The following is a 21,767-nucleotide window of genomic DNA, read 5'->3' as shown; positions in this document are numbered from 1 at the left end:
TCTTCAAAAAGTCATGGAAAAGACCACGGAAACCATAAATAAGCAATTTTTGAAGCAGTATTTGATGGTCTATTGAATCGAATGCTTTGGACACATCTAAGAACAGACCACAGGCCACCAGATTCAGTTCAAGAGTAGAGTGCAACAGGTCCGAGACGTCTTCCAGCAGGCTCAGTGTGCCCTTTCCTGCCACAAATACGTACTGACTGTCTGCAATCGTTTGATGTGAATCCAGGAAACTGTGCATAACTCTGGACACATTTTTTTCTAAAATTTGCGCTAAACAAGGCAACACAGATATCGGACGAGAGTTTTTAATTTCTGATGAATCACCCTTTTTAGGCACAGGGATAACTCTTGCACGTTTCATAGAGTCGGGGACTTTGCCGGTCGCAATGATAGTGTTTAACGTACAGAGAAGCACGTTTTTCAGGACCTCGAAATTTCTAACAATATCATCCATACGAATGCCGTCGATGCCAGCGGACTTTCTTTTTTTGAACGACTGCAAAATTTCCCGCATATCAGTTTCGCTCATTTCAGGCAGAAAAGCTGACTCAGAGACTGCGACATTAAGCATGCGCGCCGATGAAGAAACACTCAGGGATTCAAGAGTACGCATGGATGAAAAATGCAGGTTAAATCGATCTGCAAGATCCTTGCTTACAGGGCCAAAATTTCGCTCGATAATCCCTTGTGTGTCACGAGGCTTGTAACCGCGCAGTTCATTTACCAGCCGCCACGTTTTAGCAGAGTCATTTCTGGAATCATAAAACTGCTTCTGGTACTGGTTTCTTCTTGCTAATCGAGAAAGCGCCGTGGCTCTATTTCTTGCGGCTCTCAAAGCGTTTCGCAATGCCACATTTTTCGGATATCGCTTACATCGCTGCCATAAGGTATCTTTTTCATGTATCGCTGCGAGTACATCAGGATGCAACCAACTGAGGTCTTGATTGCGTCTTTTTACTTTCACCTTTCTTTTGGCGGTCTGAACAAAAGTGCCGAAACAGTCCAAAAAATCATCATACATCGCTTCACCATGCGGCTTCACCATAATAATAATAATAATAATAATAATAATAATAATAATAATAATAATAATAATAATAATAATAATAATAATAATAATAATAATAATGACTGATCCATTATCTCTTGCGCTAGTGTAACTGGACTAAAATCTTGACTTGAACTTTATCATACATTTTTTCACAGCTTGCCACCGAACAACGCACTCATCCGCCCAGCCCATCGTTTATCCCGTCACAGCCATCTCAGAGCAGTCTACCCCCAGCGCGCCCATACCACAACTTTCCAAAAATCATTTTTCCTCCGTACTGCCCTGGACTGCAACGACCTTCCCGGCCATATCGCTTCCCTTGAAGATCTTCAACAATTCAAGTCTGCCATCGAAAATCATTTTTTTTTGTCATAACTGCCGTACTCCCCGCCCACCCCTCATGTAATACCCCTTAAATGGGGCCTTTGAGGACTTAATAAATGAAATGAAATGAAATAATAATAATGTTTTATTGCACATAATGATACACAGTTCCAGAAGCGGGCCTATCAAAGCCACCAATGGCTTGAGGGACAAGGCCAGGCTAAGTCAGCGGACGAGAGTGCAATAATTCATATCGGCATTAAAAAAAAGTGACGAAGGATTGCTAACAGTTGGGACGATTAATACCAAGATGTGGCGAAATGCACACACGTATACAAAAAAAAATCAAAATAGATAACGCGCTCAGATTACAGAAATGAAAACATACATTTTACTTTGCAAAGAACCAAGCATGTTTTTTAATGCATTTTTTGATGTAACCGAGAATACCTCATCTGGCAAATTATTCAAAATTTTCGGCAGATAAGCACAACATTTAGCTTCGCCGTATCTTGTTGAAGATCGCGGAACTACAAAACGAACACTGTTATGAAGGCTTCGGGGGGCAGTGTAACATATCTTAAATTCACTAAACCAGAGATGCCATGGAACCACAGTTTGTACAAACAGATTCCAGAAGCATGGAAGACAAAGTTGTGAAAAGATGTTAGGATTTGCGATTGTCGGAGTATTGTAGGCTATATTTCTTAAAATGGTCTTTAACAAAGGATCAACACGGTTTTGCCATCGAGTGGAGCAAAAACAGTGATCCCACATCTAAAGGTGCTGTGGACTAGAGCATGCGGAATTGTTTTTTTATTTGAAACGGAACGATAGATTTAATGTGGAAAAAGAACCAAACTGCGCTCCGAAGCTTATTGCAAATATGTCATAGGTGCACTGTGCCATGACATATCACTATCGAGGAATACTCCCAGGTATTTCACCGAGTTCGTGTAGGCGACCGGCGTGCATCGAGAGGGATAACAATTGTAGCTTTGATAAGGTACGACATGCAAAGCTCCTTTATAAACTGCAGTTACTTGGTGTTCCGTTGTACCTTGTTGAGTGGGTCAGAGCATACTTAAGCGGCAGAACTCGGTGTGTTGATGTGAATGGTACTCTTTCTGAATCGCTTCCTGTTACTTCCGGTGTTCCTCGGGGCAGTGTGTTAGGACCTTTGCTGTTTTATATATATAACATATATAAATGATTTAATAGATACCATTCCTCCGTCTGTGTCAATAAGGTTGTTCGCGGATGACTGCGCTGTATATAAAGAAATAGCCTCAATTGCAGATCATCAATTGCTTCAAGATTCTTTGCTCAAAATATTCCACTGGTGTGAAGAATGGGACATGGATTTAAACATTGATAAGAGTGCGCTTCTCCGAGTTACGAGAAAAAAAATGTTAGTAATTACCAATATTGCCTTCACCACAGTCAAATCAGAGAGGTCTCACAGTAAAAAAATCTCAGAATTACTCTCAACAACCGATTAACCTGGGGCACTCATATTTCTGAGATCTGTTCAGCTGCTTTCTCTCAGCTGTGTTTCTTGAGACGCAAATTAAAACATACTCCTAGAAGTACTAAGCTTTTGCCTTACAAAACTTTTGTCAGGTCCAAACTTGAACACGCTTCTGAAATTTGGGACCCGCACACCAAGAAAGATATCTATCAACTTGAGCTCATCCAGAGGAAGGCAGTACGTTTCATTTTTAATAAATATAGAAGGCCTGACTCCCCAACACAGCTCATGAAAGACAATAGCATTCCGTTGCTTCATACATGCAGAAAACTTAACCGTATGTCTTTCCTTCAGAAAATTAGCTCAGCCAAGCTCCGCATTTCTCCCCCTTCATTCATCAAGCACGCCACTGCTCGAAGGACCCGTTTCATACTCGGGAGCACTCCTTACAGCCTCTTTTCGCTAAAACAAATTCATTTAAGCACAACTTCTTCCCTCAAACAATAGCAGATTATAACGCACTCCCTGAATCGATTTTAACTCTCCTAACATAGAACAGGCGCTAAAAACATTTTTGCTTCAGTAAAAAGGAAGTGACTCTCCTGTATTCAATTTTCAGCATGTATTTCTGTTTGCCGTTGCTATGCTGATCTTTTAAGGCGAAAGCCTTTAATGTCTCATCGTTGTAAGCCGCAGTTCTCGACAGAGAATGTCACGCTTTTCAGTTGGTCGAAACGGTCGTGACGTAACAGTGCGCCAATTTCAAACGGGGCCAATTGTACTTTGGCTAGTAACCATGCAACCAATTGAAGGGACCATAGAGTGATGCTCCAAGTAAGTGGGACTGAGCTTAGTTAATTGTTTAATTACCCAATTAGCCTAATAAACTTCTCTAGTCAGGCCATATAAATAAATAAAACCTAGTAAGAAATTGTTCGAGCTCGGGAATAGAACCCCGGTCTTCGGAGTGTGAGACGAGCATGCTATCCACTCCGCCATGCCAGCTCGATGGTTTGGAATGAACAAAGGCACGTCTAGTGAATACGGTGTCTTCGCTCACAGCCATCCTCCTCCCTTCCCTTCCGGCGAGGTTTAGGTGTCCACCGAGATATGAGAGAAAAAAATTCAGGGGGCACTTTGACTGTCTAAAGTGCGTAGAGGCGAAAGCGTTTTCCGCACCACTTTGACTGCTTCTGTGGCACTGGTGGCGTCACATGTAATTGTGTACTAATTACTAAGTGATGACAAATCACAAATTAATGGTTAATTACTGATTAATACCTGATTAATTACTGATTAATTACTCATCAATTAACGGATAATTAATGACGCTTAAGCTTCGCCTTTAGGAGTGGAACGCGACAGCGTGTTGTAGCGCTGCCAGGGAGTCCACGGAACACCACCACCCGTTCGGCGCGATGCCTTGCCATTTGAAGGCAACGATTTTTTGAGGAAAGGAAATGGCACACTAATTCTCTGTCATATCGGTGGACACCTGAACCTCACCGCAGAGGAAGGGAGGAAGTGGGAGTGAAAGAAGAAAGACAAAGATGGCCCGTAAGCAAGAAAATGAAAATTGTATTTGAGGAAAGGAAATTACGCAGTAACTGTCTCACATATCTCGGTGGACACCCGTCAAAATTCGGGGGGGGGGGCCTTTTTTTGACCTAAAGTGCAGTCACTGATGTGTGGTGAAGATGTTAAGCTTCGCCTCTAAGAGTGGAACGCGACAGCGGCTTGCAACGTTGCCAGGGAGTCCACAGAACGCCATCGCCCATTCGGTTCTACGCCTCGCTCGTCGGTAAATTGGTTTTTGAGGAAAGGAAATTTATCTATATATCGGTTGGCACCTAAACCTCGCCGGAAGGGAAAAGAGGAGGATGGCAGTGAGCGAAGACACCGTATTCACTAGATACGCCTTTGTTCATTCCAAACCATCGAGCTGGCATGGCGGAGTGGATAGCATGCTCGTCTCGCACTCCGAAGACCGGGGTTCGATTCCCGAGCTCGACCATTTTCCTACTCGTTTTTATTTATCTATATGGCCTGACTTGAAAAGTTAATTAGGCTGATTGGGTAACTAAGCAATTATCTAAGTTCAGTCCCACTTACTTCAATTGGTTGCATGGTTACTAGCCAAAGTACAATTGGCCCCGTTTGAAATTGGCGCACTGTGACGTCACGACCGTTTCGACCAACTGAAAAGCGTGACATTTCTGTCGACAACTGCTGCTTACAACGATGAGACATTAAAGGCTTTCGCCTTAATACATTTCCTTTCCTCAAAAACCAATTTACCAACGAGCGAGGCGTAGAACCGAATGGGCGATGGCGTTCTATAGACTCCCTGGCAGCGTTGCAAGACGCTTTCGCGTTCCACTCTTAGAGGCGAAGCTTATCTTAACCACACATTAGTGACCACATTTTAAGTAAAAAAATGGCTTAGGCTTAGCTTAGGTTAAGCCTAGTCAGATGCGAAGCATATTGTCGCCGAGTTGCATATCGAGCACGCCGCTTTGCTAGACGTTCTTCACGCTCTTCATCAGTCTCTGTAGCACGCCGCAACTTTTGCTTCTCATTCCAACGAGCAGCCCTGTCTCCAGGAGGCATCTCTATCCCGTGTACACCTAGCAGAGGCAGGCACACCCCCTTGTATACCGCCGCTCCAGCATCACGTGTTCACTACAGCGCACCTAGCGGCAGAAGCAGGAAACACATTGGTCGCGACGCCTCGCGCGACGGCGCGAGCTAGGGCCCTGTTTCTCCTATGTCGTTACGTCACGCATCACGTGGTCCTCCTTGGTCGCGACGCCTCGCGCGACGGCGCGAGCTGGGCCCCCGTTTCTCATCTGCTGTGACGTCACGCACCACGTGGTATGACATGGAGGTCACGAAAGGTCAATGGTAACGACACCGCCGCGCTCGAGGAGCTGGGTTGGGCTATTTTAGTATGCTTCGCATAAAATCTGTGCCTCCCCCGTAACCGAGAGTAGGGTAAGCATGAAATGCAGAACGATGCATAAGCGTACGCGGACATGACGAGACGCAGACCTGACAAGAATGTATATGCAGCGCGTTCGAAACTGTATAAAGTGCGTAGAGGCGAAAGCGTTTTCCGCACCACTTTGCCTATGTGGCACTGGTGACGTCACCACTGAATTACGTCACACATAATTGATGACTAAGTAATGTCAATTACTAATTGGTGACTAATTTCTTATTAATGACAAACTACTAATTAACTGCTAATTAATTACGCTTAAGCTTCGCCTTTAGGAGTGGAACTCGACAGCGTGTTGTAGCGCTGCCAGGCAGTCCACGGAACGCCACCACCCGTTCGGCGCGATGCCCTTCGAACGCGACGCTTTTTGAGGAAAGAAAATGGCGCAGTAATTCTCTGTCATCTCGGTGGACACCCGAACCGCACCGTAAAGGAAGGGAGGAACGCCACCACCTGTTCGGCGCGATGCCTTGCCCTTTGAACGCAACGCTTTTTGAGGAAAGGAAATGACGCAGTAATTCTCTATCATCTCGGTGGACACCCGAACCGCACCGTACAGGAAGGGAGGAACGCCACCACCCGTTCGGCGTGAAGCTACCGGCGCTTGTATGCCGGTCCTGTAGCAGGGCTGAGTGTGTCTCGTTAAATCTCGTACGGTGCCCGGGTGTTCTCGTTTCAGTGCCCGGATGAGTGGAATTCAATGCCCGGATGAGTGGAATTCAGTGCTCGGATGTTGGCTCTCGGTCTCGGCGTGACGTCACACCACTGCCGACAACGGGAGCTAAAAGCATTTCATGCTTAAAAAAGGCCTTCCATATTTCACGATATCGACTCGGCAATTGCGCACACAAAATAATGAAATAACACTAAATTCCAGAAAGCGCGAACTACAAATAAAAAAATGGCTGAGGCTTAGCTTAGGTTAAGCTCAGTCAGATGCGAAGCATATTGTCGCCGAGTTGCATATCGAGCACGCCGCTTGGCTAGACGTTCTTCACGCTCTTCATCAGTCTCTGTAGCACGCCGCAACTTTTGCTTCTCATCAAGCGTGTGGATGTTACTGGACTCAGATCTCTGTAGCACGCCGCAACTTTTGCTTCTCATCAAGCGTGTGGATGTTACTGGACTCAGATCATTTGTAAATACATTAGATTCCGCTAGGTGGCGCCGCCCTGGTTAGCTGGCTGCCTACCGCGCTCTGCTTTAACCTGCCCCTGGCCTGGTCCAGGGCCTCGCCCGCCCCTGGATTTACACTCCATCGCTTCAGGAAGGCTCCCGGAGCACGTGAAAACCATCGGCATCACGGCCCGCTGCCGAACTGGCCCTCCAAGCGTCTCCAAAACTGTGAAGCGGCGCGGCGCCTCGCTAAACCTAACGCGCCGCGCCTCCACCGCCGCAATGCAGCGTCTGACCAAGCCCCTGCAGCCCAGACCCACCGATGCCGCCACCGCGGGTCCTGTTCCAACCACGTCGACAGCCGTCTCTCAAACGGGTACGTTCAACGCCGCCCACGCAACCGATCACATTCCTGCCGCACTGCACGCCTTGAGCGACGCTGGGAGCACCGGATCGACGGCCGCGGCGCAGCCGGCAGCGTTCGTCGGCGGCGCAGCGTCCACACCTAGCCAACTCCACGCTACAAGGGACGCCAAGGGCTTCGGGGCCATAGACGCGTCGCAGCCGGCTGCGTTCGTCGCCGCCGCTGGAGCCGCTGCACCTACTCCAGCCAAAGGTCCCACTGACACCAAGACCTCAAGCCCGACACCCGCGTCGCACACTGAGACTCCGGCTGAGGACTCAGACATGGACCTTACGACGTCCCCGGCAGACGACACTCCTTCCCAGGAAATCGGCTGGACCACCATCGGTGCAAACCGTAAGCCTGCCACCGCAGCCCGACCCCGCGCCGAGCTCATCACAGTTGCCATCCAGCTTCCCCCTGGAACCCTCACCCCCAAGTTACCTCTCTACGATGTACTCGCCGCAGTCGCCTCCGCTGCTCAACTTTCCTCGAAGACCAGTGCCGACATCACCCTTCAGGCCAAGCCAGCCCAAAGCCTTGTGTTTCTAAAGACTCATTCTCCTCTCACCGCCCACCTCCTACTCTCTGTCACGCATCTTCAGATTCATGGTAAGCCTGTCACCATCAAAACTTACACCCCCCATCCTCCCATCTCATGCCTCGGCGTCATCCATAACGTCGGGGGCCACTTCACTCCTGATGACCTCATGCATGACCTGGAATCTTTCAAAACAGATATTCTCGCTGCTCGCATGATGGGATCCACTCAATCAGTGCTCATAACGTTCGCTGGCACCGTCATCCCCCACTTTGTTTATTTCAAACGCGTTGCCTTCCGGTGCCGTCCTCATAAACCTAAGCCTCCCACCTGCACCCGTTGTCTCACTCTAGGCCATCGCGCCCACCAGTGCCCCCAGCACAGCGTTCCGGCCAAGTGCCGTCGCTGTGCTGCTCCTCTACCCGCTGACCCTTCCGCTCATGTGTGTGCCCAGCCCTGGTGCGTTCATTGCCAGGTGAACACCCACCCCTCCCTCGACCCCACTTGCCCCTTCATCCTTGCTAAGCAACGCGAGTGTGCTAAAGCTGCATACCTCCGACGCCTAGCTTTGCGCCGGGCCACTCAACCCACCAACCCTCCCCCCTCCTCCTCCTCCTCCTCCTCCTCCTCCTCCTCCTCTAATCATGAATCTCCATCATCTCCGATCACGTCACCACCAGGCTCCTATGCCGCCATAGTTAAAGGATCCTCGGTGCCAGCGTCCCTCTCTTCCACTACACCACCCTCTCCATCCTTGACTGACGAGAACCGCTCCTTCGACCTCCGGCTCGCAATGCTGGAACGCCAGCAGCGAGAGCAGCAGCGCATTTCCCACGATCTACAACAGCAGATACATGCCTTGACTCAAACCCTCCAGACAACCACCTCCTCTCTTACCTCCCAGCTTAGCAAGCTAAATGAGCACCTTGCCACGTTCACCACTCCTTCCTCCAGCGCCCAGGTCGCCCCTTTGGCTGACCTTGTAGAAACCACCACACAGGCACATCACACTCGCTTGGTTCAGCTGGAAACTTCGGTTCTCCAGATCCTTACCACCCTCCAAGCACAATCAAAGCAATTGGAATCCTTTGCATCTATGCTTCAATCCGTCCATGAGTCACTGCCCCCGGCAAAAAAGAAGGAACGCGTACCATCGCGTTCCTCTCCTCTATCATAATGGCGTTTGGCGAGGACCTCGAGATTGTGCAGTGGAACTGCCGAAATCTTTGTCACAATAAGACCCCCCTCCACCAGTATCTACTCACCCGCCCCTCCCTACCTCATTTTCTCCTTCTCCAGGAGACCCGGACGGCCCGCAATGTCCCAGGCTACCGCGCCTACCATGCCACTACGGCCACACCACTTGCGTCTATTTATGTACGCAGTGACGTGCTCGTAGAGCAAATTGACATCCCCTCCACCCTCCTTAAATATTTAGTTGGTGTGGTTTATTACCACCCTTCTTCCCGCATCTCACTCGTCCTTTTGTCTTTTTACAACCCCCCTGTCACTTCCTCTTTATTCTCTGCTCTGGGCAAATTCCTTCACTCTCTTTCTTCTACCTCCCATCTCCTCTTTGGTGGTGACCTTAATGCCCCTCACACACTCTGGGGCTACCCACAAACCCTCAAACCCGGCCGCCTCCTCCATTGTCTGGCCCAGGAACGCCACCTCACCCTTCTTAATACTCCTGGCTCTCCTACTCGAGCGGGCACTGCCTCACAACGCCCTACGACACCCGACCTCACTTTCTCTCGGGGTTCACTTTCCTTTCACTGGCAGGTGACAGCCGAAACTCTTCTAAGTGACCACTTTCTCATCCATATCACCACCTCTCTCTCCCACATCCCTCGCTGTCATCCGATTATTCACACTGACTGGCATGCTTTTCGCACTAATCTCGCCTCCGACTCCTTTCAATCCTACGACGACTGGACGTCGCGCATCTCTGCAGCGCTCACGTCCAGTAGCCGTCGCGTTCGCTCTCGTTACCCAATCCAAGACCCAGATCCTCACCTTCTCCGTTTATGGCGTCGCCGTAAAAGTCTTCAACGCTCCTTTCGCTCCCAACCACACAATGCCCAACTTTCCTCCCGGATCACTGCTTTGCGGGCCGAGATCGTCGCCCACTGCGCCTCCCTCGAGCACTCTCGTTGGAGTGCTCTTTGTGACCGTCTTGACTCTGCATTGCACTCGCGATCCACATGGTCTCTCTTCAAATCCCTCCTTGGCACTAAGCCTGCCCTTGCTCCCACTCTAGCTAAAGCCCTCACTCAAGGAACTCCCTCCGATGTTTTTGATCAGCTCGCCTCTCTCTATCTCCCGCCCCCTCTGGCACCCTCCTACCCGGTGTACTGCGGTGGACCTAACCCCGATCTGGACCAATCCTTCACTCTCCGGGAGCTCGAATCGGCTCTGGCTGCTAATGCTACACGCTCGGCTCCCGGTGAGGATGCCATTACATACACCACACTTCGCAACCTTCCTGACTGCGCCAAAGAATTCCTCCTTAAAACCTACAATGATGCATGGGACAGCGGCTGCCTGCCCAGCTCCTGGACCTCCTCCCTCATTTCTATGATTCCAAAGCCGGGCAAGCCTCCCTCTCTCTCTAACCTCCGCCCAATCTCCCTGACATCATGTGTTGGTAAGACCCTTGAGCGAATGGCCCTGACTCGCCTCTCTAATTTTCTCGAGACGAGGGAGTTCTTCCCTCATTCTCTCATCGGCTTCCGACGCCACGTCTGTGCACAGGACATGTTTCTGGTTCTCCAGCACACGTTTCTGTCACCTACCCCTACTCAAATTCACGCCCTTTTGACCGTCGATGTTCGCAAAGCCTTCGACGGTGTTTGCCACGACCACATCCTTTCCCAACTCGCCTCCCTAGACTGTGGCTCCCGCATGTACTGTTATATCCGCTCATTCCTCTCTAAACGTGTCGCTCGCTTTCGAGTCGACACCTATCTGTCCGACCCCCACAACCTCACCCGAGGCACTCCTCAAGGTGCGGTTCTCTCTCCTACCCTTTTCAATCTTGCTATGGCCCCTCTCGCCTCCCAGCTAGCTGAAATTCCCGACCTGCATCATATATTTTACGCCGATGACATCACTCTCTGGTGTTGATCTGGATCTCCCGGTCACGTACAGGACACCCTGCAACGTGGCCTAGATCTCATCGACTCCTTTCTCACCACCGCTGGCCTCTCTCCTGCTCCTGAGAAATCCGAGCTTCTCCTTCTCAGCCATTCCTCCTACCAGCGCTCACACAACCACTTCGTCTCTCCACCTTTCTGGCTCTCCCATTCCTGTCGTCACACAGTGCAAAGTTCTTGGCTTCCCTTTGCATGCGGCTAAGAATGTGCAATCCCTTCACCGCGCTGTCACCACCTGCCACTCTGTAACTCACCTCCTGCGGCGCGTGGTCACTCGACGCTCAGGTCTCCACGAGGCTCACGCGTGCCGAGTTGCCCACGCGCTGGCCCTCAACAAGGTCTTGTACTTTGCACCCTACGCTTCCTTCACTCAGACTCAACTTAACGCTCTCGAGACTGCTCTTGTGGGCCTCTACAAGGCAGCTCTCAACCTTCCTATCACTACCTCTACCACTAAGCTCTTTGCCACAGGCCTCTTCCATCCTCTTCGTTCTCTTCTCAGTCTCCATCGTGACTCGCAGCTTGCCCGGCTTTCCCTTACCCGTCAGGGTCAGTGGTTATTGACTCAAGCGGGTATCTCGCCCATTCCAATCTCCCCGTTTACCTCTCCTATTCCCACCCCCGCCCCCAATCTTCGTATCCTTCCCCTCCCGACCAACATGTCCCCCGTCCTGCACGCCGGACGTCGTCATGCGGCCGCACAGCACCATTCCCCTCTCTTTGATACCCAGGGTGTAGCTTACACGGATGCCTCCTTCGTGGCTCCTCGAGGTTCCTGCGGCTACGCCCTGTACCATCCACACCTCCCTGCTCCTGAAACCCACACCAGCGGGCCGTATCTACACCCTCCAGACGCATTGTCCCTCGAGGTCCTCGCCATTGCGCATGCCCTCCAGTCATTTTCCCTCCTTCCCTCTCTCCAAGAGTACACAGTCTATTCGGACTCACAAGCCGCTATACACCACATACAGAAACGCACCCTGACCCCTTCTCTCCAACAGGAGGTCGAACGAGCGGTCTCCGCACTGCAGCCTTCCATCGTTTTCCTCCGCTGGGTCCCTGGGCATTCAGGGATTGACGGCAATGAGCTGGCCCATCAGCTCGCCCGCGACACACTTTTCCGGGCACCGTTGATCCCCTGGCCCAAGCCCTCGGAGGACGGTGGGAGACTCACCCTTCGCCGCACCATAAAAGAGGTCTACCTTGAGCTCCGCCTCGACAAACGCCTTTACCCTCCCCCTCATCCATCACTCACGGTGCCGGAGTCTCGCCTTCTTCGGCACATTCAGATGAATGCAGTTATCACCCCGTCCCGCCTCTTCCTCTATCGCTATCGATCGGACCCTTCCTGTCCCAACTGCCCCTGTATCTATGCGGACCTGGCCCATTGCCTATTCTATTGCCCGGCTGCTCAGCAGTCGGGTTCCTTCCCCCCACCCTCTCTATCCATCACCACCTGGCTCGACTGGCTTGGCGCTGAAGGGGAAGAAGAACAGCGGCTTCTGGTCGCCCAGGCGGTCGAAATGCTCGGCCTGTAAATTATGGTTGATTAAAAGTCTTTTACTACTACTACTAAATACATTAAAGAGCAATGGAGACAGAATGGATCCCTATGGTACACCCGCTTCTACAGGGAGCTTTCCACTGTGCTCCATTTGGCTGTTATTTCTGACCACTTGTTAGTAGGCTGTGTGCGGTTAGTTAGGCTTCAATAGCGAAGGATAGCAGAAATGCTAAATGAAGTCGAGAATGGCCGGATCTGACTTTCCCCACTGGATCCGGGTGACAATAAGGACATTATAGGCTGCAATCTAATACTAGGAGCCGTATTCTGGAGCAATTTCTTTCGAAAGACTGAAGTTTTTGAAATGAACACTTCATTTTGTTTCTTGCAGTGAGACTGTCCAGGTTATCTTTCACCTCTGATGTGAAGGGCGGCAGGCACAAAAGGCGTAAGGACAAAGGAATAAATTGGTAAGAAAGCCTTTACTAAGCAGTGCTCAAAATTCTTTGCCCATCAGAGCAGCTCGTCGTCATCATCAGCCCAGCTAAATCCTATGCAGGAGAAAAACATTCCCATTGATCTGCAAATAATTCTTTCCACTGGAATCTGCGGTGATGGTTCACTTTAACCAACCTATCAAGAACATACAATACTCTTGTGCAACGTGAAGTCTTTGCAAGGAACCGAAGTTAAGCACTTGCCCGAAGAGGTATCGTATATTGCTAATACTTATACTCTAACCATACCTGAAGACGTTTCCGCAACGCCCATATTTTAGTCGACTTTGGTCACGCACAGGGATACTGAGAGCAGTGAATGTCGTTGATGTCACATATTGATGTTGGCAGTCTATTATACTCACACACGCAAGAATTGGTAGGCGGCTTTGCTCTCGAGAGTCACTTGTAGGTGGAAAACGCCAACATGCGAAACGTCTCACCGAGAAGCTCGGTTTTCTGATGAAGGGGCTTCACTTTTGCAGCAGTGGGTATCATTGCTTATTTGCGGGGATAAAATAGCTGCCTCTTAGACAGGGTTCATGGACGAGAAGAGGAGAGGTCTTTTTCCTCTATTGGGCCCAGTTAGGCGTCTGATGACGCTGATGTGTCATTGGCGGAGACACTTGATGTCAAACCTCAGGCGACCGACACTGTAATTAATGTCAGGAAGTTTTTCACTTTTATTGTTTCAGTCCGTGGTATTAGAGTTCGACTTCCCTAAGCCTTATATATCCGACGCAATGGAGAAGCCACCGGCTGGCGCTAGCAGTAGGTCTGTGCAAAGCATAAATTCCTTCAATGCGCAATAAGTTGGACAAATTTGTCCAAGATGAGGCCATAAAACGATTTCATTAAGGTTTAGCAAATTTTCCTAAACTCTACAAAATTCATATTGAAGGTCATTTAGAGGGGAGTCGTGACAAACAAGTAACGTAGTCGAAAAGGCAGCTGGAAGCTTAAAGTTTCATTCGACTCTAGTGAATGTAATCGTTGATATTTGCGCAGCAGGTGATGAATTAAAGTAGCATTCGTCAATTCTGCGCTCACCTTTTTATCCGTTTTCTTTTTTAAACAAAGATGACATGAACTGAAAGAAGCGAGAGCCTTTTACGTCGCCTGGAGTGACTGGGGATGCTAGCTTTAGCATTTTCTTAAGCTGTTCTGAAATCAAGGGAGGCTTGTTGGCGGCAAAATACTTTGATATAAATACGATAAAACTTAGCAGTTGGACCAATCTTCTGACATTTCACGTGTCTTTTAATGCAAGTATTGAAGGTATTGTGCGTTGTTTTCAATGTAAGAAGAGGTAGAATTTTCATTACTTCGCAGTTTCGTCCCTGTTTTGGGCAACTGCAGCTGGCCAACGTCAAGTAGCAAGCTATTGGTTTTGAAATTACCGTGGTTTCACCATGAAGGAAGTCATTTTCTCGGTACGCGCACGTAAAGCTCATTGCGTTCTCTGATGACTGTGTCACGACGCCTTAAGGCCATCTTTGGCACGCCACGTCTCGTTGAAACACCCTTTCTTCCATTAGTGCTAGTGGATAGGGTAGGTATTTTTAAAGTGCGCTTTTCTGCATTATTATCAGGCATGCACTAATGTTCATTCGGACGAGTAATGGCACTTTGTGGCTAGCCGAACCTCACCATTTGGCAATTTGCTTCTGAAGCAAAGCCAATAACATACAGCTGGATGTTCTTTGGCATAATTATCCAGGCTTTCAGTCTCTTGTGTTTACAAAAAACTAAATTCGATCCTAAAGTTTGTTACTCTGTCCACGTAGTTTCACTTGCCATCTCGTTTTTGTCGTAACTATCGCGACAGTGGGCGATGGCACATACTGGCTTTGTAGGCAGCCACAGTAGATTGCGATTCCAGTGGAAGTATTTTAACCGTTCCAATGAAAGCGCGTTGAACTGAAAGCTCGCGATGTACCTGGCAATGGCGCTCACTTTGCACGCTGGAACACAGCAGGTGAAATGACCAGCGTGCAATTTTACCGTCATTAAAATAATACTGGATACAAAAATAGCCTACGTAGCGACTGAAATACCTCACCCTTAAATTCTTCATGCGTTTCAAACTGTTACTTCAACGCTACTTCCCTCATGCAACCGTCCTTCCTTGCGGCGGTGAAGTATCGCAACAGTGCGGAAGGAGAACTATGGCAAATTTCTTCTGCTTCTCGGATGTTAACGACTCAGTTATTAATGCGTAAGCACTGTAAGGCTATGTTTGCGGAGCATGTCCGCATGATTACGTCCGAACGAATGGGTTTTTGCGTAAAAGAATTGTACCATCTGATAGATCATAAAAAAATCTCACAAGGGAAATCTGGGGGTAGAGATGGGTCAATTAGTCAATTAATTAGAGCCAGAACGGTCCAAAAAGTGGGTGGGGCCGGAGCAAAAGTGGCGCAGAATTTGAAAACGCCGAAAGTGTGGCACCACGTGATGGAGAGTGTGGGCGGAGCAAGCGCGTAGCGCCAAATTTGAAAACGAAGCGTGGTGCGAAGTTGAAAACTCATGCTAACGAATTTCTCCAAAGCGGGTGCTGCAGTGATCAGTTACGTTTTTTTTTAACGATAGAAGTGGACACATTTTATTTATTTGTAGCAACCACACGCCTCGAAGAATAGCCTGCAACCTACGAATGAGTTTCAGGATTTAAAAAAAATAAATGCAGTCCACCGACAGAGAGTGGGAATATGGCAATATCCCTGTAAAAACACGTAAGACGAATAAGTGGAATATTATTTCGCATTCCATTTGATCACAAATTCGTTGCGCCTTAGAGGGTTGAGGCAATCACGGAAAGCACCTAGCAGTTACATTTTTCCCAAATTGCTACGAACCTAAAGTGCTACGTCTTTCAAAAGAGGTAGCAATTTGTGCTTGCTGTATACTGCAGGAAATCATGTAAGATATTTTCGCGCAGAAACCGGAGAAGGCTCGTGCTCTTGTAGTTGTCGCTCAGCACTTCGAGAAATCCTCCTCCCTTGTGGCCGTTAGTCGCACTTGATGTAGAATTGTGCTACAAAAACTAGCCACCCTGTATACGCAATGCCTTGTGACCTCGAGAGTACCAGAAGCTTGGAAGAACGCTAACATTATCTTAATTCATAAGAAAGGAGACGTCAAGGACTTGAAGAATTACAGACCAATCAGCTTATGGTCCATTGCCTACAAGGTATTTACTAAGGTAATCGCTAATAGAGTCAGGACAACCTTGGTCTTTAGTCAACCAAATGATCAGGCAGGCTTTCGTAAAGGATACTCGACAATAGATCACATTCACACTATCAATCAGGTGATAGACAAATGCGCAGAATATACCCAACCCCTATATATAGCCTTCATTGATTACGAGAAAGCATTTGACTCAGTGGAAACCTCAGCTGTCATGCAGGCATTGCGGAATCAGGGTGTAGAAGAGTGCTATGTGAAAATATTAGAAGATATTTATAACGATTGCACAGCTACTATAGTTCTCCATAAAGTCAGCAATAAGATTCCAATACGGAAAGGTGTCAGGCAGGGAGACACGATCTCGCCAATGCTCTTCACTGCCTGCTTACAGGAGGTATTCCGTGGTCTGGAATGGGAACAGTTGGGGATAAGAGTTAATGAAGAATACCTGAGTAATTTGCGATTCGCTGATGACATTGCCTTGCTAAGCCACTCAGGACAAGAGCTGCAAAGCATGATCAATCAGTTAGACAGGCAGAGCAGAACGGTGGGGCTAAGAATTAACATGCAGAAAACCAAAGTAATGTTCAACAGCCTAGCAAGGGAACAGCAGTTCGCCATTGGTAGCGAGGTGCTGGAAGTAGTAAGAGAATATGTCTACTTAGGGCAGGTAGTGACCGCAGATCCGGATCATGAGAGGGAAATAACTAGAAGAATAAGAATGGGGTGGAGGGCATATGGCAGGTTCTCTCAGATCATGAATGGTACCTTACCAATATCCCTGAAGAGAAAAGTATATAACAGCTGTATCCTACCGGTACTCACCTATGGAGGAGAAACGTGGAGGCTAACAAAGAGGGTTCAGCTTAAGCTGAGAACAACGCAGCGAGCTATGGAAAGGAAAATGATAGGTGTAACATTAAGAGATCGGAAGAGGGCGGAGTGGGTGAGGGAACAAACGCGGGTTAATGACATCTTAGTTGAAATCAAGAGGAAGAAATGGGCTTGGGCAGGGCATGTAATGCGAAGGCAAGATAACCGCTGGTCCTTAAGGGTAACGGAGTGGATTCCAAGAGAAAGCAAACGTAGCAGGGGACGACAGAAAGTTAGGTGGGCGGATGAGATTAAGAAGTTTGCGGGGATACAGTGGCGGCAACTGACAAAGGAGAGGGTTAATTGGAGAGAAATGGGAGAGGCCTTTGCACTGCAGTGGGTGTAGTCAGGCTGATGATGATAATGTAGAATTTGTGTCCTTGAAGCCCTTGTTACTGCACAAGTTCACAGCAGGTGGGGAACATCCCCAGCTTGGCTTTCTGAAGTTGCATTAACTCTGCTGAATGAGCACCCGATATTAGCTGAGAAGGAACTCTTTGCGGTGGCTGTCGTGCGGAAAACAGTTTCTTTGTAAGACACCCTACGCACAACAGATGTGTCGGGTTTAGCGGAACTCAATAAAGTGAATAAACAAAAGCCAGCACTCGAAAACTATATCTGACCACAAGTTCACACATGCGCTGCCCAATGGCCTGTATCAAAAACGAAACTGCCTCCTCGAACCATGGGATCATTTCGCGCATCCCAAAGTCATCTGTACTGTTTTTACTATATAAACAAACAAAAAAAAACTGCCTCCAATCACATGGCTTTGTCCTTTTGTCTCAGATACCCGTCGCTGTACAGCAGCCTCCTCTCTTGCTTTGCTTAACACTTAAGTATTTTCTGGCACGCCTAGCTGGCATCGGATATATTTTATCGCGAAAGAACTAGTCCAGACTACACACCCCGAGCTAGAATCTTGCTTTGCCTTGTGCTCCGGATTTTGTCTCGTGCTGCGAACTAACCAAAGCTTACCCCAGTCACACGGGTGAACTGAATAGTTATTGGTCGCGAGAGGTTCGTGGGGAACAGCAACATGGGACGCACAATCCTTAGCAGTCGCTGTGACAGCCACCTGCCATTGTAGTGACGCACCGCTTATGCGCTGCGCCACGAAGCTGGAAGTGATACGAGGAGCCGCCGTGATCTAGGAATGTTAAATAGAAAATGAACAATTCTGCAAATATGGGCATTAATCCACTCAAGCGATCGTGTCATACGATTAAGGCGGAGATTAAGTGAAGTAGGAAAACATGCTTTGGCAAGTCTACTCGGTTTAACTGTGTTAATCCCTGCCAGAGTTTGTTCAATATATTGATGATATTTTGTATGCAATGGTTTCAGTCTGGCTGCAAGGTACAATGCATCCGTTCGTATTCAAAGAAAACGCGAGTGAAATGACAAAGCTGCCCAGGAATAGATATTTGTTGAAATAACGTTTATCACTATTGCTTTATTATTTACGTCGAAAGGCATCGATCAATAAACTAGATAAAATTTGCCCTTCATCGCCGTCAAAATCAGCTCATCAAGATGGGCGTCGCCTTGACGTGCTGCAATTCATGTCTGCCTAACCTCTAAAGGGAAACATATACCTCGCGCAAAGAACATATACGTCGTGCAAAGAGGCAAGTATATGCCTTCAGCAATCACTGTAAGCGTTTTACTCTTGTAGAATATTTATAAAGGACGTCTCAACCAAACGTAGGCGATTTATAATAAGGGTTTTTGAATCAGGAATTGTATTTCTTTTGCGCTGGGACCGTGTAAGATTACAACAGAAGAAGTAAATATTCGTTCCATTAACAATTATTTGTTTTGTATATTTGGGCTAAATTTAGTACAATTGAGGACAGTGCAAGAGGTACCGAATTTTAACACTAAGAGAGCCACGTTCTTTAGTAGTTAGCCCTCCTTGATTAATTTGAAGCAAGTGCGAAAGAGGAATTCATCAAGAGAAGAAACGGAAATAAGGTCGTTCGACAAACAGCTGCTTTTATTAAAAGGGACGAGAAAATTGTACTGCCTTTGCCCAGAGAACATATCCGCGTGAAAGCCAAAATGCGCATTTCCAGAACAGCTAACGACGGTTTAAAGCGTGGACTGTGCTTCAAAATAGGCTCAGAATGCATTCCATGCTAAACGGCACTTCGTGATTGTCCTCTCGAAAGAATTTCCTCAATGAGTTTTGTGCAAGAAGAATTATCGGGAACTGAACTTTGCCATTTACGCTCTTCCCATGTTTCCACTTCCGTGTTTCACAGCACGCTCACACCTGTCAACCTACGCAAAGGCACCACACTCTGAACTGTCATCATTGCGTAATAATGTCTTTGTTGCATTTGGCGCGAAACTACTACTTCAAGAGGTCAAACCGGTTCAACCAGAATGTTTGAAGCTTGTCCTTGAAGGTACCCTTGGCCAACCTATAAACACGTGTATAAAATAAATATTTCTGCGACTGGGATTTGAACCTGCGGGGGCTGAAACATGAAAGCTTCACTGGCCACTGCACTAGAGCGCTATTTTATCGCTGCATCCGGTCACGCTTCGTGGTAATTACTGCCACACATCCACGAGCTGTGCATTACACGTTGTCGTCTTCATCAACTAATACTACTAGAACTAATATGCGCACTCTTGACGTTGTGCACTGCACGCCGTGGTCTTCATCGGCCAATACTACTGGATTGAAGATGCGCAAACAACTACGAAGCTCTTGTCTTGAGGCGGCCGGCTGACGCTCGTGCTGGAGAACTGTTCCTTGTGACTCTGCCCCTCGCCCCGCTGCTTCGTTGATTGCTTCCGTGTGTGCCTTCGTCTCCAGCGCTTCCCACGTCAAAAGAAACCACCCTTCGCTGCTAACAAACAAATAACGTCGCCACACATGCCGACGACCCAGCAAAGAAAACCATAAGTCAACCAGGCTAAACACGTGGTACCGCATGTCTTCTCGGTTTAACTACGGGAAAACCCTACTACATTTTTGAATTCTTTATTGACCTTCCTGGGCAGCTAATGTCCGTCGTGGCCGACATAACTGTCCGGACTCTCGGCACTGTGCCGCCGAGCTTCGGCTGCTCGTTATTTTAGATCCTCTTTTGCTGTGTTCCATCACGTTTTAAAATGCCTGGTGTTGTCTGAAGAACAACAGCAGCGAAACCTGCACTTTAAACCAGTTACGCAAATACGGGGAAAGTTTTCAAAACTCCCAGATTAGAGCAAGTCATATTTTTGGGGTGAACATGCGTTTTATGCACATTCGGAAGCTAAGTATTTAGCTGAGATATTCATGCGAACGCGATCTAACGGCTGGCCGAGACTATTTACGATGTTGAAAACATGTTGTGGCATTGCCCTTAGCAAACCTCGATGAAGGTCATTTTCAGCATGGTTAACCACCTTTTTCCGAGTTTTGGACACGCGTATGTTGGCTTTATTATGCGAAGCGTCATGATGCTGCGGCTGTATAGTATCCAGGCAAAAAAGCCAGTTGCAGCAGGAGCAGGAGCAATGTGATGCAGGACAGACATATAGGGCGCATGCTTTGCAGCTGCATCGGTGCCTCGTAGGAGCAAGGCAAAAATCAGCGGGAACTATATTAAGTGAACCCCAATTTCCGGTGGTACATCGGGAAATTTTCAGCATGTTTGGTCGATAGCGGGATGAAGCTCACTCCCAGAGGCAATAAAATTTTGAAGTACGCGTGGTGTTGGCGATGGAAACGCACCACATGAACCGGCATAATGGTAGCGCTTCCCCCGCAGGCTTTGCGGCATCAAGTCAGCGGTCTGCTCATTCCTAAATGCCCGCTCGCTACAAAGGGCACCACCGTCGGACCATGATCCTAATCAGCGCTACACTGACGCCTGCCCAATGCAAGGCAAGCGGTGCAGTGGGGGGGTTGTGCCAGTTGAGGGCGTGCCCAAGCGCTATTAAGATCGACGTCAGCGGGTCTCGTTTGGAGCCAGCCAGCACACCTGTTTCTACTGTGCATAGCTGCGAGCAACTTCAGCGTGATTACTTTCGGGCCTGCCGCCATGGACCGCACGCACAGAGAGGACCCAGGTGAAAGCTGACTTCAATTACGGAGTTTGCCCGGTTGGAGTACAGGACCAAAACCAGACCCCCCATCCGAAAGGTCTGCACGTGTAGAACGCCGCCGCCACCGCCGCCGCCGCCTCGGGGAGACGAACGTTATCTTCCCCATTTGCCGTGACCGTGCCAGGGAACAAAGGGTCTCGTTTCCTGTTGGTTCTTTGGCGTGCCAAGCACCGCGACAAGCTGGCGGGCATCATCTCCGATCCTCGCGAACGTCTCCAGGCACGGGGAACCACTTTCGGCCTTTTCGTGACCTCGCTTTCCGGCCTCGAGCGGCGGGTGTCTTTGATTATCAGCAGATGTCGGTGACCCGCAGAAACCTTCGACTGGCCGGAGGCCATCACCAACCGCAGTCAACGCTACCTCGACGACAACCTTCTTTCCCTCAGACTCCACATGTGACGGGGGCGTGGCCCTAAGTGCAGTGGTGTGTTTGTGCGCACAAGTTTGTGTTGTTTGTGATCTGGGCCCCTCCCACCCCGGCGTGGGCGTCCTCAACCTAGGGAATATAGGGAAGGAGAACCGT

This window comes from Amblyomma mixtum, chromosome 5 (genome assembly GCF_055824585.1).
Source record: "Amblyomma mixtum isolate Tamu chromosome 5, ASM5582458v1, whole genome shotgun sequence".
NCBI classification, from domain to species: domain Eukaryota; kingdom Metazoa; phylum Arthropoda; class Arachnida; order Ixodida; family Ixodidae; genus Amblyomma; species Amblyomma mixtum.
This window is presented reverse-complemented; position numbering follows the sequence as displayed.